We start from the raw sequence: 13218 nt of genomic DNA, 5'->3' as shown, positions 1-13218 counted from the left end.
AATCAGATTCAAGAAACATAAATAAAAAAATGTGATAATTTTGGTTACTTTACATACTATTTGTTTCACAGGTGCTTGTCCTTTTGTGTATGACAAGCACTTCTATACTTATTTTTGTAGATAGATCAATAGAAGGGTGACTCTAATGGCAGCTCTACTTATGTAATCAAGGTGTATCAAAAATTCTAAATGGCTTTTCATTTCTTTTGTTCTTGCTAATTTGTAGCATTATCTGTTATGTTTTGAAGGTGGAACTGTTCGCAGATAAGAATCTTATTGGTGCCAACTTGAATGACATGTAAGATCCTTATGCAATCGTCACTTGTGGTACAGAAAAGCAATTTAGGTAAAATTTATAGCAAGATTTGGTCAATTTCAATTAAGAATCTCACTGGTTGCTTCTGTTTTATAGAAATGGTCATTTTTACTGATGTTGATCTGCAACTAAATGGTTCCTGGTTGAAGAAATCCAATGTGGGGAGAAGAATTGGATTTTTCTGTGGATGAACTTCCTGTAAAGGTAAGCTTAGCTGTTATCCACACAACAATTTACACAAATAGCAATGTACTTATGTTGGTTTGTTTATTATAGCATCTATACTTTCTTATATTTGAAAAAAACTACCCAATTATAGCAATGTCATCCAAATACAAAAACAACTTTGAATGCTATAACTGGGTATATTTTTCAAAGTAAAATTACTTAAATACCCTTATTACCTTTGTTGGTTTAGCCCTCTCCCTGAGAATGTTCTGATAGCACGAGCAATTATAGATGATGCCATTTGGTGTACATTTCTTGAAGGGTAACCAGCAAAACGCGCGATTTCAACAGTGAAATGCATATCTAGAATCAACTACAATAAAAAAATGTAGAACTTTTACTCAATATGTTGGTATTTCTTGCATTTAGCCCTTAATTAGTTACCTGTTGTAATCCTTGTGGCTGAAGTTTTGCCACTTCATTTTCTAAAACAATCCAAAAATCCTCTTCATTAGACATCACCCACATCACAACAGTTTCAGTTAGCCTTGCAAGCAACACTTTCTGTATCTTTTCTTTCCCAAGTAACACATCTCCAGCAACTGTTGTTGACTACTGCAGCTTCCCAAATAATGCCTGCATAAACACCACAATTCCCAAAATAAATAAGTGCAAATTTGTAAAACTCAAAAGCATGTAGCTTGTTTAGACAAAAATGCTTCCATTAAATTACCTGGAAGGGCAAAGAAGGCAAAGGATCAGAATTCCAACTAGAGGGGCAGTATTGTCATTTCCTGCTTCCTTGCTTTCGTTTAAAACACTCCATATTCTGACATAACCATTGGTAACAGCTCTTCTGCAATAGTGAATGCAGTTCCCAAAAGGGCAAGTCGTTGGGAATCTGTTTTAGCTTTAAAAGGTACAGCTTCTTTTAACTCCACTAAATTGTCATCTTCAGAAGGTCCAGGTAAAGTTTTTATGAGTTCATCCATGTATTGATCAAAAAGTTTTAGAATTCTTGTTAAAATATTTCCTCCAAAGTGTAACATGACTAGGCGTGTTAGTTGCTCCACTATATCCTGTAAAAATCATAAACAAGTAATATAATGAAAGTAAATTTCTATAATAAACAAATCAGTGAAAGTACATTGCTATTTCTTGCATTCAAATAAAGTCAACTCACTTTGACCATAAAGATGAAACGGGTCCCACTATCAACAAGCATCCCATCAGAAGATATAGCAAAAGTAGACAAAGGAGAGGCAAGGCGAGGTGACAATGGCAACATCTCATCATTTCCTGAAAAATTGTTAGAATTGATGAAGATGATAGAAAGAAAATAAGCTTTCTTCATTGATTGATTGAAAAACCTTCTGTACAATACAAGAACAAAGAAAATATATACATTACAAGAAACACAAATTGTAACTAACTTAACCACGGATTGATGACGTGTAACACCCCCCCTCAAGCTGGTGGTGGATATTGAGAAAATGCCAGCTTGGAAATTGCATCATTATGTTGTGTAGAAGGAAGAGATTTAGTAAAAATGTCTGCTAATTGGTTAGAACTGGAAACATGAGAAAGTGTAATCAATCCTCCTTGTAACTTTTCACGAACAAAGTGACAATCTAGCTCAATGTGTTTGGTTCGTTCGTGAAAAACTGGGTTTTTAGCTATGTAGATTGCAGCTTGGTTATCACACTTAAGTGGTATTGGAATGATATTTGGGACATTCAGCTCTTGTAAGAGACGACTTAACCAAACTAATTCCGAACATACCCTCCGCATAGATCGATATTCAGCTTCGGCAGATGAAAGGGATACAATGGTTTGTTTCTTTGATTTCCAAGATACAGGAACATTGCCAAATAAGATGAAGAAACCACTAACTGAACGTCTAGTGATTGGGCAAGCAGCCCAATCTGAATCACAGAAAGCTTCAATATTAAAAGTAGGATCATTGTTGAGTAATATACCCCTGGAAATTGTCCCTTTCAAGTACTTTAAAATATGAATTGCAGCATCATAGTGTACTTTACTAGGAGTTTGATTGAATTGGCTCAGATGCTGAACAGCAAATGACAAATCAGGTCTAGTATGGAGCAAAAATTTGAGTTTTCCAACAAGTTGTCTATAGAGGGTTGGATCTTCAAGAGGATCATCCATGTTGGGTACTAATTTTAAACCAGTAGGAAGAGGAGTATTCACAGAATCTGCATTTTCCATGTGATAATCACGAAGTAAATCAAGAATAAACTTGTGTTGATGAAGAACCATGCCATTAGAAACTTCATTAAACTCCAATCCTAAGAAAAAATGAATGAATCCAAGATCCTTTATACGAAATTGATCATCAAGAAATTCTTTCAAAAAATGAATTTCTTGTTCATTATCTCCTGTGACAAGAATGTCATCAACATATACTGCAATGATGACTATGGAATTGTCCACTTTCTTGAGAAATAAATAATGATCATTCAAAGAATGAGAAAATCCTCTAGATTTTAAAGCAATGGACAACTTTTCATACCATTGACGAGAGGCCTGTTTAAGACCATAAAGGGACTTCCTTAATTTGCATACATGTGATGAAGAAGGAACATGCAAACCAGGTGGTGCTCTCATATAGACCTCTTCATGAAGATCGCCATGAAGAAAAGTGTTATTAACGTCAAATTGATGAACTTTCCATCTGTTTTTAACAGCAAGAGTAACAAGAATTCTCACAGTGTTAAATTTCACAACTGGAGAAAACGTTTCATGGTAGTCGACACCATATTTTTGAGTGAAGCCCTTAGCAACAAGGCGTGCTTTGTGTCTTTCAATGCTACCATCAGCACGATGTTTAGTTTTGTACACCCATCGACATGATATAGGTCTTTTTCCTTTTGGTAATTTAACGATATCCCAAGTATGATTAGCTTCTAGTGCTTCGAATTCTTTATTCATGGCCTCCTCCCAAACATGAACACCTTTGGCTTGATTATAAAAGGCTGGTTCAGGAATAGATGTGCTAACATGAAAAGCCAAAGAAGAAGGATTTGAAATGTTGATAGGTGATGTATTGCAATCAATGCATAGATTTGTGAGTGTATGACAACAATCTGAATCAGAGTTGTCAAGAACAACATTACAAACATAGTCTCGAAGATGTGCAGGAGGCACACTTTGTCTAGTAGATCTGCGTAAAGAAACTGGAGGAGGATCAGGAATATGTTGATGGGCAAGAGAGGCATGAGGTAACTCAGTTGAAGATGAAGAAGGAGATGGATAATCATCACAAGTATGTGGAATGTTGGGAAGAAATGAGGGGTGTGAAGTAAAGTGATGAGTATCTTTACTGAGAAGTGGAAAAATATCTTCGAAAAAACGAACATCTCTTGACACGAAAATGGTTTTAGTTTCCAAATTTAGAAGTTTATAAGCCTTTTGTCCTTCAGGGTAACCAATAAGAATACATGATTGTGCTCTAGGCATGAATTTATCTCGACCATTTGATGAAGAAGAAGCATGGCAAAGACATCCAAAAGTCTTTAAATGAGATAATGAAGGCTTTTGTTTGAAAAGAACTTCATAAGGAGATTGTTTATCAAGTGTTTTTGAAGGAATCCGGTTGATTAAATGTGTTGCCACATTGACACATTCTCCCTAATATGCATTGCCCAATCCAGATTGAAAATAAAGAGCACGAGCAATTTCAAGAACATGCTTATGTTTTCTTTCAACTAAGCCATTCTGCTGTGGTGTATTGGGTGTGGATTTTTGATGTAAAATACCAAGAGATTCATAATAAGCAATACCCTCATTACTAGATCCCAATTCATAAGCATTGTCACTTCGGATGCTTTTGATTGTAACACCAAACTGATTTTGGATGAAAGTAACAAAAGCTTGAATGGCAGGAAAAGCATAACTTTTATGAGATAAAAGTTTGATCCAAGTAAACCTGCTGTAATCATCCACTATTGTAATGAAATATCTAAACCCATCATGAGTTGGATATTTATAAGGACCCCAAACATCAACATGTATCAATTCAAAGGGTAATTTGGTCATTGTAATACTATTAGGAAATGGCAATCGATGTTGTCTAGATTTAGAACAAATGAGACAAGAATCAATCTCATATGAATTAGAATTGGAAGAAACAAGCATCATTTCCTTGAGTTTAAGAAAAGGAATATGACCAAATCTTTGATGTAATATCATAGTCTTTGACAAAGATTTTATTGCAGAATTACATGAAAATCTTACAAGAGGAACAGATTGAATAAAATCTGAAAAACTAAGATTGAAACAAAGACTTTGACTAATATCCTGATGATCAAAAACAAACAAAACATTGACTCTTGTTCCAAGTATTCCAAGGGCTAATTCATTCTTCGAAGGGTCCTGCATGATACATTGATCATCAGTGAAGAACATAAAAGTTTTGAGTTGAGAATTGAGTTTGAAAACAGAGAGGAGATTATATTTGAAACAAGGGACATATAAAACTCCTTGTAATGTTATAGAATCCTGAAGTTTAACATTAGCAAATAGAGTAACTTGTGTGTTTAGACCATTAGGAAGACCAAGATAGTGAGGCTGAGAAAGAGGTTGTAAAGAAGAAAAAAGAGATTGATTAGAACATATATGATCTGTAGCCCCAAAATCAATGATCCAGGAAAAATGATTTTTCAATTTTGATGCAGATCGATAGGCATTTGCAGCAAAAAGTGCAAATGAAAAAGACGTACCTTCAGATTGCATTGCTCCTTCAGTAATATCAGAAATTACTTGATTAGATGATGAAGAAGATGAAACACCAGTAGCCTGAAGCAATTGCATGAGATGATTGTATTGTTCTTGTGAAATTGAAGGTGAAACTGCAACATTATGAACTGCAGATTTAGGCTCTTCCTTCTTGGATTTTGTGAATTTGAAAGTAGTAGGAAAACCAATGAGCCGATAACACTGAGACTTCGTATGACCAGATTTCTTACAGTGACTGCATGTGATGTTTTTCTTGAAAGAATCATTTGCATAGCCATAATATCATGAGCAAACTTTGGGGAAACATGAATGTCTCTTTGACGTTCTTCTTGAAATATCAAGGAATAAGCAGTAGAGACAGTTGGTAAAGGTTTCATCATAAGGATTTGTCCCCGAATTACTTTATATGAATCGTTGAGTCCCATTAACAGTTGAATAAGGCGTTGATCTTCAAGAAATTGACGAATTCCTGTAGCAGATTCACAGGTACAAGCAGGTAAATTCTGTACAATGCGTAACTCATCCCAGATCTTTGAAATCTTGGTGAAATATGTGGGAAAATCATCCGCGCCTTGTGAAATTGAATATAATTGTTGTTGAATCTGATAAATCAATGATCCATCAGATTAAGAATAGCGATTATGAAGTTCGTTCCAAATTTCATGTGCAGATGGAAGAAACAAGACACTATCAGCAATGTTCTTGTGAAGAGAGTTTAGAAGCCAACTAATAACCATCGAATTGACTCGGAACCATGCAGAATATTCTGAAGAAGTAATTGCAGGTTGAAGAATAGTACCATCAACGAATCCAAATTTGTTTTTGGCATACAAAGCGATTGACATCGATCGTTTCCAAGAAGAGAATCTAATTCCATTGAATACAGTAGAAACGAGAATTGAGCTTGGATTATCTGCAGATCCAAGATAATAGGGACTGGTATGATCAGGAATTTGAGAAGAATTACTGGATGAAGAATGAGAAGTCGTTGATTGAGACATGATTTGCAGAAAACAGAGCAAGAAAGAAGAATTTTGAAGAAGATGGATCGAACACAATTAGTCTGATACCATGTTAGAATTGATGAAGATGATAGAAAGAAAATAAGCTTTCTTCATTGATTGATTGAAAAACCTTCTGTACAATACAAGAACAAAGAAAATATATACATTACAAGAAACACAAATTGTAACTAACTTAACCACGGATTGATGACGTGTAACAAAAATCAAAAACTAATTTTCTTGCTCTTCTAAAATTCAATTCAAGAACCTCTTCAATATAAGGCTCCAAAAGCACTAAAAGCACTTTTGACAACTTTAGCACTTTTGAATCACTAAGAGCAGTGATTCAAACTAGCCTGAACACATACACTTGCAGCATGTAAAGCTGAAACAGTTTCTGAAGAAGGGGTGTTTTCTTTAACCAATTTCACAAATAATTCAATTTCCCTTTCTGCCCATTGAACAAGTCGGTTGTTGTAAAGTAAATCATCTCCAAATATTGTTCCCATTTCTTTTGTTGTTGATGAGATTGTGGAAAATATAATGTTGGATAAAGTGGCGGGAAATGTTTCTGGGTAGCACGGGCAGGATGGGAGAAAGATTTGGATACTTTTTTGAAGTCGGGCAGCTTTTGACTTGAGAAAAAGATTATGTGCAAGAGGACCTTTTCCTAGTTTTAGTAAACCCAAAACTGCTACTTTTAAAGATGATGTCAACAAGTTGATTTTCAATTAAAGATTTTCGTTTTGAAAATTCATTGGATAATGAATCGGATGAGGTTTTAAGGTCAGGGTGTTTTCTTTCTTTTGTTTCTTTTTATTGATTTTTTTAATCATTATTCATTTCTTTTTATTAATTTTTTTAATCATTATTCATTTCTTGACAGATCAATGTGTCATTATTCATTTCTTTTTTGGCCAATGCATCTTTTAATCAATGCATCTTATGATAAACATGTTCTAATGATTCTGTAGGACACATGATAAACGTTGATGCAAGTGTTGCTAGAGCTGAGGGTTTTCAGTTGGCCAAACGTCTCTCTGTTTTTGATCTCATCGCCATTGGTAAACTTTCAATCAACTTACGTAGCATCACCTTTCATCGTCTATCTGTTATTGATTACTTCTCGGATTTACATTAAGTAAAATTGATACATATATATGTTTTGTTGATTAATACAAGCTGTTTCTCCGTGTGTTGTTATGCAATGAATTTGTTATATATGTATGTATGTATGTATGTATGTATGATGTTGGGATGAATTGGTATCAATTAACCTAAAAGTTAAAGCAATTTTATCAGGAGTTGGAGCAACAATTGGAGCTGGAGTTTACATTCTTGTTGGAACAGTTGCTAAAGAGCAAACAGCAGGGAGTTTCAGCATTATGTTATGCAAAACTCGCATGTTGTTGCCCATCTACAAGGAGTGCATATCACTATTCCTACTTATGTGTTGGAGAAGGGTAATCTCGTAATTTCTCATAACAATTCTCTTATTCATATAATCATATTTTCTTTCTGCAAATCAATATTCTATCCCCTTCAACTTCCACTGTTGCTTGGTTAATTGGCCTGTCCTTGATTCTTGAATACACACTTGGTGGAGCAGTAGTAGCCCGTGGCATATCCCCAAATATGGTGCACTCCTTTTTCTTTCAACCTAATTTATAATTTCAATTTTCTTTTTCTTTTTCGAAATATAATTTCAATTTTAAACAGGCTGTGTTTTTTGGAGGTCCAGATAAGCTTCCTGCTTTCTTAACTCGACCCACCATTCTTGGAATTGTAGTTGATCCTTGTGTTGCTGTTTTAGTCTTCATTATAACTGGACTACTTTGCACTGGAATCAACGAGGTATTTTAGTCCTTTCAATTAATGACTTATTCGTATAGCACATATTCTTAAATTTTATTATAGTAGTTGACTGATACATAGGTTTCAAGACTCAATGGGTGGGATATAAAGTTCCAGGCGGGTAATATGTTTATTTTTCCACATGTGTTAAATTAACATTTTACCCTTGGCAACATGAAACATGTTTCTGATTTTCAGGTATTTCCCGTATGGAGCTAATGGAGTACTTGCTGGATCTGCAACCGTTTTTTTTCTCATATGTTGGTTTTGATGCAGTAACCAGCACAGCAGAAGAGGTAACACTAGTGATTGTGATTGTTCTTTCTGAAGTGTATAATTGTAATTTTCATATTGTTTATATTACAGGTGAAGAATCCTCAGAGAGATTTACCTATTGGGATTGGGGTATCTGCTGTGTTTACATTACAGGTGAAGAATCCTCAGGTGAAGAATCACTGTTTACATGCTGTGTTTTGTATATGCTTGTATCTGCTGTTGTGATTGGTTTGGTGCCATGTTCCCAATTAGACCATGATACCCCTATCGCCTCTGCTTTTGCTAATTATGGAATGAATGGAGCAGTGTAAGCATACAACATTTCTTTCTGAAGGGTGTAATTGTAATTTCATCTTTATTTACATCTAAAACCATCATTATGATTTCAGATACGTTATAAGAATCGGATCTGTCATTGCTCTCTGTGCTGCTTTAATTGGTGGAATCCTTCCTCAAGTATGTATATGCATGTTTGTGTTTTACTTAATGCACAAAGCATGTCTTGATATAGGTTAATTGAAGGGGGAGGGTAAAATGGTCATTTATACATATTCTGACAGTCATTCGGTAACTTTGATAGTTTTTGTATTATAATGTTTGGTTGCATCATTATTTGATGTTTTTTAGTATAATAATTTGATGATTGTAGTATTTTTTCTTTTAGAATCATAATAAAAAAAATTATATTACAAGTTCGCGACGGATTAGTGACAAAAAAATAAAAATAAATAATGCATGAATTTTGTGAGGGATTAGCTATGGAAAAAAATTATGTCTAAAGTTTGCGACGGATCAGCGACGGAAAAAGAACAACATTAATTTATGAATTTTGCGAGGGATTAGCTATGAGAAAAAATCATGTCTAAAGTTTGCGACAGATCTGCGACGGAAAAAAAAATTTAGTATATGAACTTTGCAAGGGATTAGCTACCGAAAAAAAACTGATCAGGGAAATTTGCGACAGATGAGCGACGAAATGTCTTTAACAAATATTGTCGCTAATGTCCTGGGTAAATGTATTGAGTGACATTTAGCGACGGATATTCTGTCGCTAAATTTGTCTCAAGGAATAACTGATCTGTCGCTAAAACCCTCGCTGAGTCATTAGCCACGCTTAAACTACCTATGGAGTGAATCTGTCGCTGATCCATCGCAAACAACACTTAGCGACAGAATAGCGACGGATTCGTCCGTCTCTAAAACCCCTGTTTCTAGTAGTGTGTTATGTAAATGGGTAAAAAAATTGTTGGTGGTATGCCAATTTAGGATTACGATATGGAATTGTTCTCCAAGCTTAAAAAAAATTCTGGTCCACATAAGGGCCACTTGGCAGCCACGTCACACATTACTATTTGCTTATTTGGATACCGTCTACATTGGGTAATATGAATTAATAAACAAGTTAACAAAGATTTCATTCCCTTAGAATGAAAAATAAATAAATAAATAAATAAAAATGCTGATGTAAAACAAATACCAACAATTAATGTTTTATGTAGCCTACATAAATAGGCCAAAGGGCCTCTTCCAATTGTGTATCCCAAATTCAAATTAGAAAGTGTACAACCTAATTGAAATAAAAAAAATTAATATGTCAAAAAAATTTCATTATTGGTTTGGGGAAAGGTCTTATATTAAGGTTTTTTTTTATTTTTTTTATTTTATTATTTTTTTTAATGTCCCATCTTCAACTTTCTTATAATTTGATAAGTTAACATATTAGTAATTCAAGATATATTATAATATCTATACATGAGTTTTTTTTTGTTAAGCACCTAATAATACATTATATATTTACTTGGTTTAATTAAAAAATCATAATGATGTCTATCTAATAGGAAGGATGCCAATCTAAAAAGAAAAAATTTAATATAAATATCCTAAAATTATTTAATATAATTTAATGGGTGTCCATGTATACCTTTTAATTCAATGTGGAATGGTTGTGTTTCCAAACACTCTCTAACTCGCTTTAAGGTCACACTTTATGATCTGATGAGTCAAATACATAACATACTGTTTACCACTGCCAACGCCATCAACAACTTGATCAACAACATCGTGATCCTCATGATCTTAAGTGATCGTTTGTATATTATATAGATATACTCTATAAATATATAATAGATACCTGGGATATATATCCGGTAAGAAATTTTTTTTGGTAGGAAGGTAATAAGTTTTTTTTCTACATATTTTTTTTATGAACAAAATAAATGAATCACTAGATGATTCATTTGTAAGATGATTCACAAGAAAAAATTCCCAAAAAAACATCTTTATGATTCATTTTTAAGTAAATTAAGAAAAATTTCATTTTTATGACAATTTTAGTGAATAACAACAAAATCATTGTATAAATGAATCATCGAGATGTTTTTTTGAGAATTTTTTCTTGTGAATCATCTTACAAATGAATCATCTAATGATTCATTTTGTTTGTTCGCAAAAAAAATATGTAGAAAAAAAACTTTTTACCTTCCTACCAAAAATTTCCTTCTTATTTGATCTTGACTCTAGATACCTGATCCATAATCTTAGTGATTACGATAAGACCTTTACATAAATTATAGACCTTTACATAGATTATAATAGGCCTGTCGAAAAAACCCGAAACCCGTTCTACCCACCCGACCCGTTCCGAATTCGGGTAGAATGGGTCGGGTAGAACGGGTAACGGGTATGAACATTCGGGTAATAGGTTAACCCGATAATAATATAGGTCAGGTTTTAGGTATGAATATTTATTTTCGGGTATACCCGAATACCCGAATTCGTTTTTAGATAATACCAAATATACAATGCAGTCACGTACGCACACTTCAAATAAAACAAAACCCTTTGTTTCCTTCTTATGAACGACGACTCGACAGTCGACGCAAACTTGCAAAGGGAATACGACGCTGAAGAAAAAGAAAAACTTCGAGCTTTTATTAAAAAAAACGTTGGTAGGATTTGTTTGACCACCGATACTTGGACTTCTACACAACAATCAAGTTATATGTGTCTCACTACCCACTTTGTAGACAATGAATGGAAATTGAAAAAAAAAGTGTTCAGTTTTTGTCCTCAAGAGAGTCATCGTGGGGTTGATATTGGATTAGTGGTTGAGAAATGTTTAATAGATTGGGGAATAAAAAATGTTTTCATAATTTCCGTTGACAACGCAAGTGCTAATGACGTGGCAATTGAGTATATATGTACTTGTTAATTGTATGGAGTATTTTCCTACCCAATTATTTATTAAACCAACTAACATGTAAATTTTTTTTATCAATAAGTGTCATTTAAGAAATATTCGGGTATACCCGATAATTACCCGACCCGACCTCAAACCTGAATTCCCGAAACTCGAAAACCCGAATTACAATATAGGTCCGGTATCAGGTATTATTTTCTTAAGGAAATACCCGTTCTACCCGAAACCCGAAAATTTTACCCGTTCGACACCCCTAGATTATAATATATCCCCAAAATAGTGGGATCTCCGTTTCTGTAATCGTATATATTATACTATTAGGGTTAAAACCTAATAGAGCTTTGTGCCTCGCTTTGTGCGAATTTTCTCTTTGTGAGAACCTTTTCTTGTTCTTCTATTTATGTTTACTCCTTGTTTTGTTTGTTTGTTCTTCATTATTCATACTCGAGTGCATCCGATTAATACGAACCTTCAATTGGTATCCGAGCGGGTTTACGATACATTCAAGTTATCATGTCTTCCTCTTATAATCCAAAGTTGTCTGTTGTTAACAAGATCCCTCCTTTCGATGAACATAACTTTGCAATGTGGAAATCAAAGGCTATGGTTGTTCTTGAAACCATGGACTTTGATATGCTCAACATCGTCAATAATGTCCACACGTTCCCATGTATCAACCTATGTTTAACAACGCTCCTTCTGGTCCCATGGAATAAAATCCAAAGACTAGCTATGACGATGATGACAAAAGACTTATCAGTCTTGATGTTAAAACAAGGACAATCATAAGAAATTCTCTTCCTTATCATGTGTGTCATCTGGTTCAGAACTATGAATTTGCTCAAGAGATGATGAAAATGCTAATTGTGGCTTATGAAGGCACTGTGTAAGTTCAAGTAACAACCATTAACAATCTCAACCGGAGATACGAGCATTTCTTTGCTCAATAAGGTGAGTCTCTAACTTAAAACTTTAACATGTTTAACTATTTGGTTAATGATATGCATAGGTTGGGGATTGTCAAGCATTCCTCTTAGTTGGTCTTGAAGTTCTTGGATTCTCTTGGGATAAGCTAGGAACATCACGCTGATGTTCTTAAGAACAGTGAGAAAATACACCTCATGGATATCAACTCTTTGTTTGGAAATGTACAAAACTACGAAGAAACTAAAGCTCTTCGTAAAGACATCATGAGTGACTCTAACAAAGAAAAATTTGTAGCCATGTTCTCCAGAAAAGAAGTAGCCAGTCTCATCAGCGACTCTGATGCTCAGGGTGAAATAAATAATGACGAAATCCCTAATTACCTAGTTTCTAGTGCTGCACTCATTGTTAAATGCTATGAAAAAAGCAGATCTAATGGAGCCATAAGAGTTTGGCCCAAGGGAAATAACTTAGCGAGAAAGTATAACATAGAGAAAAGAAATTCAGGTAATTGCTTCAACCGTGGTGGCCCTGACCACTTTGCCAGGAACTGTAAAGAACATAGAGAATCTTAAAGCCCTGAAAGTTATGATATCATGTATAAGAAGCTATTGGCACACATGAAGAAGGAGAACATCTCTCTACCAAAAGCTTTTATCGCAAACCATGAGGAATCTAATTTCGATCTTGACTGATGTAAAAAGACTAAAAAACCCTTA

General features: G+C 34.2%; 1 long non-coding RNA gene and 1 pseudogene across 1 annotated transcript; one reads left to right on the top strand and one right to left on the bottom strand.

Moving 5' to 3' along the window:
• Positions 1-526: 526 nt before the first annotated feature.
• LOC145157867 (exocyst complex component EXO84C-like) lies at positions 527-7062 on the bottom strand (annotated as a pseudogene).
• Positions 7063-8256: 1194 nt separating this feature from the next.
• Positions 8257-8833, top strand: LOC145156553 (uncharacterized). The gene is made up of 3 exons (XR_013736790.1): positions 8257-8396; positions 8467-8683; positions 8766-8833. It is a non-coding gene; the product is annotated as an uncharacterized LOC145156553 (long non-coding RNA).
• Positions 8834-13218: the final 4385 nt, after the last annotated feature.

Source organism: Lactuca virosa, chromosome 2, assembly GCF_052849685.1.
Source record: "Lactuca virosa cultivar CGN04683 chromosome 2, Lactuca_virosa_CGN04683_v6, whole genome shotgun sequence".
NCBI classification, from domain to species: Eukaryota; Viridiplantae; Streptophyta; class Magnoliopsida; order Asterales; family Asteraceae; genus Lactuca; species Lactuca virosa.
The sequence above is the reverse complement of the archived record's forward strand: the minus strand, read 5'-3'. Positions and strand labels throughout refer to the sequence as shown.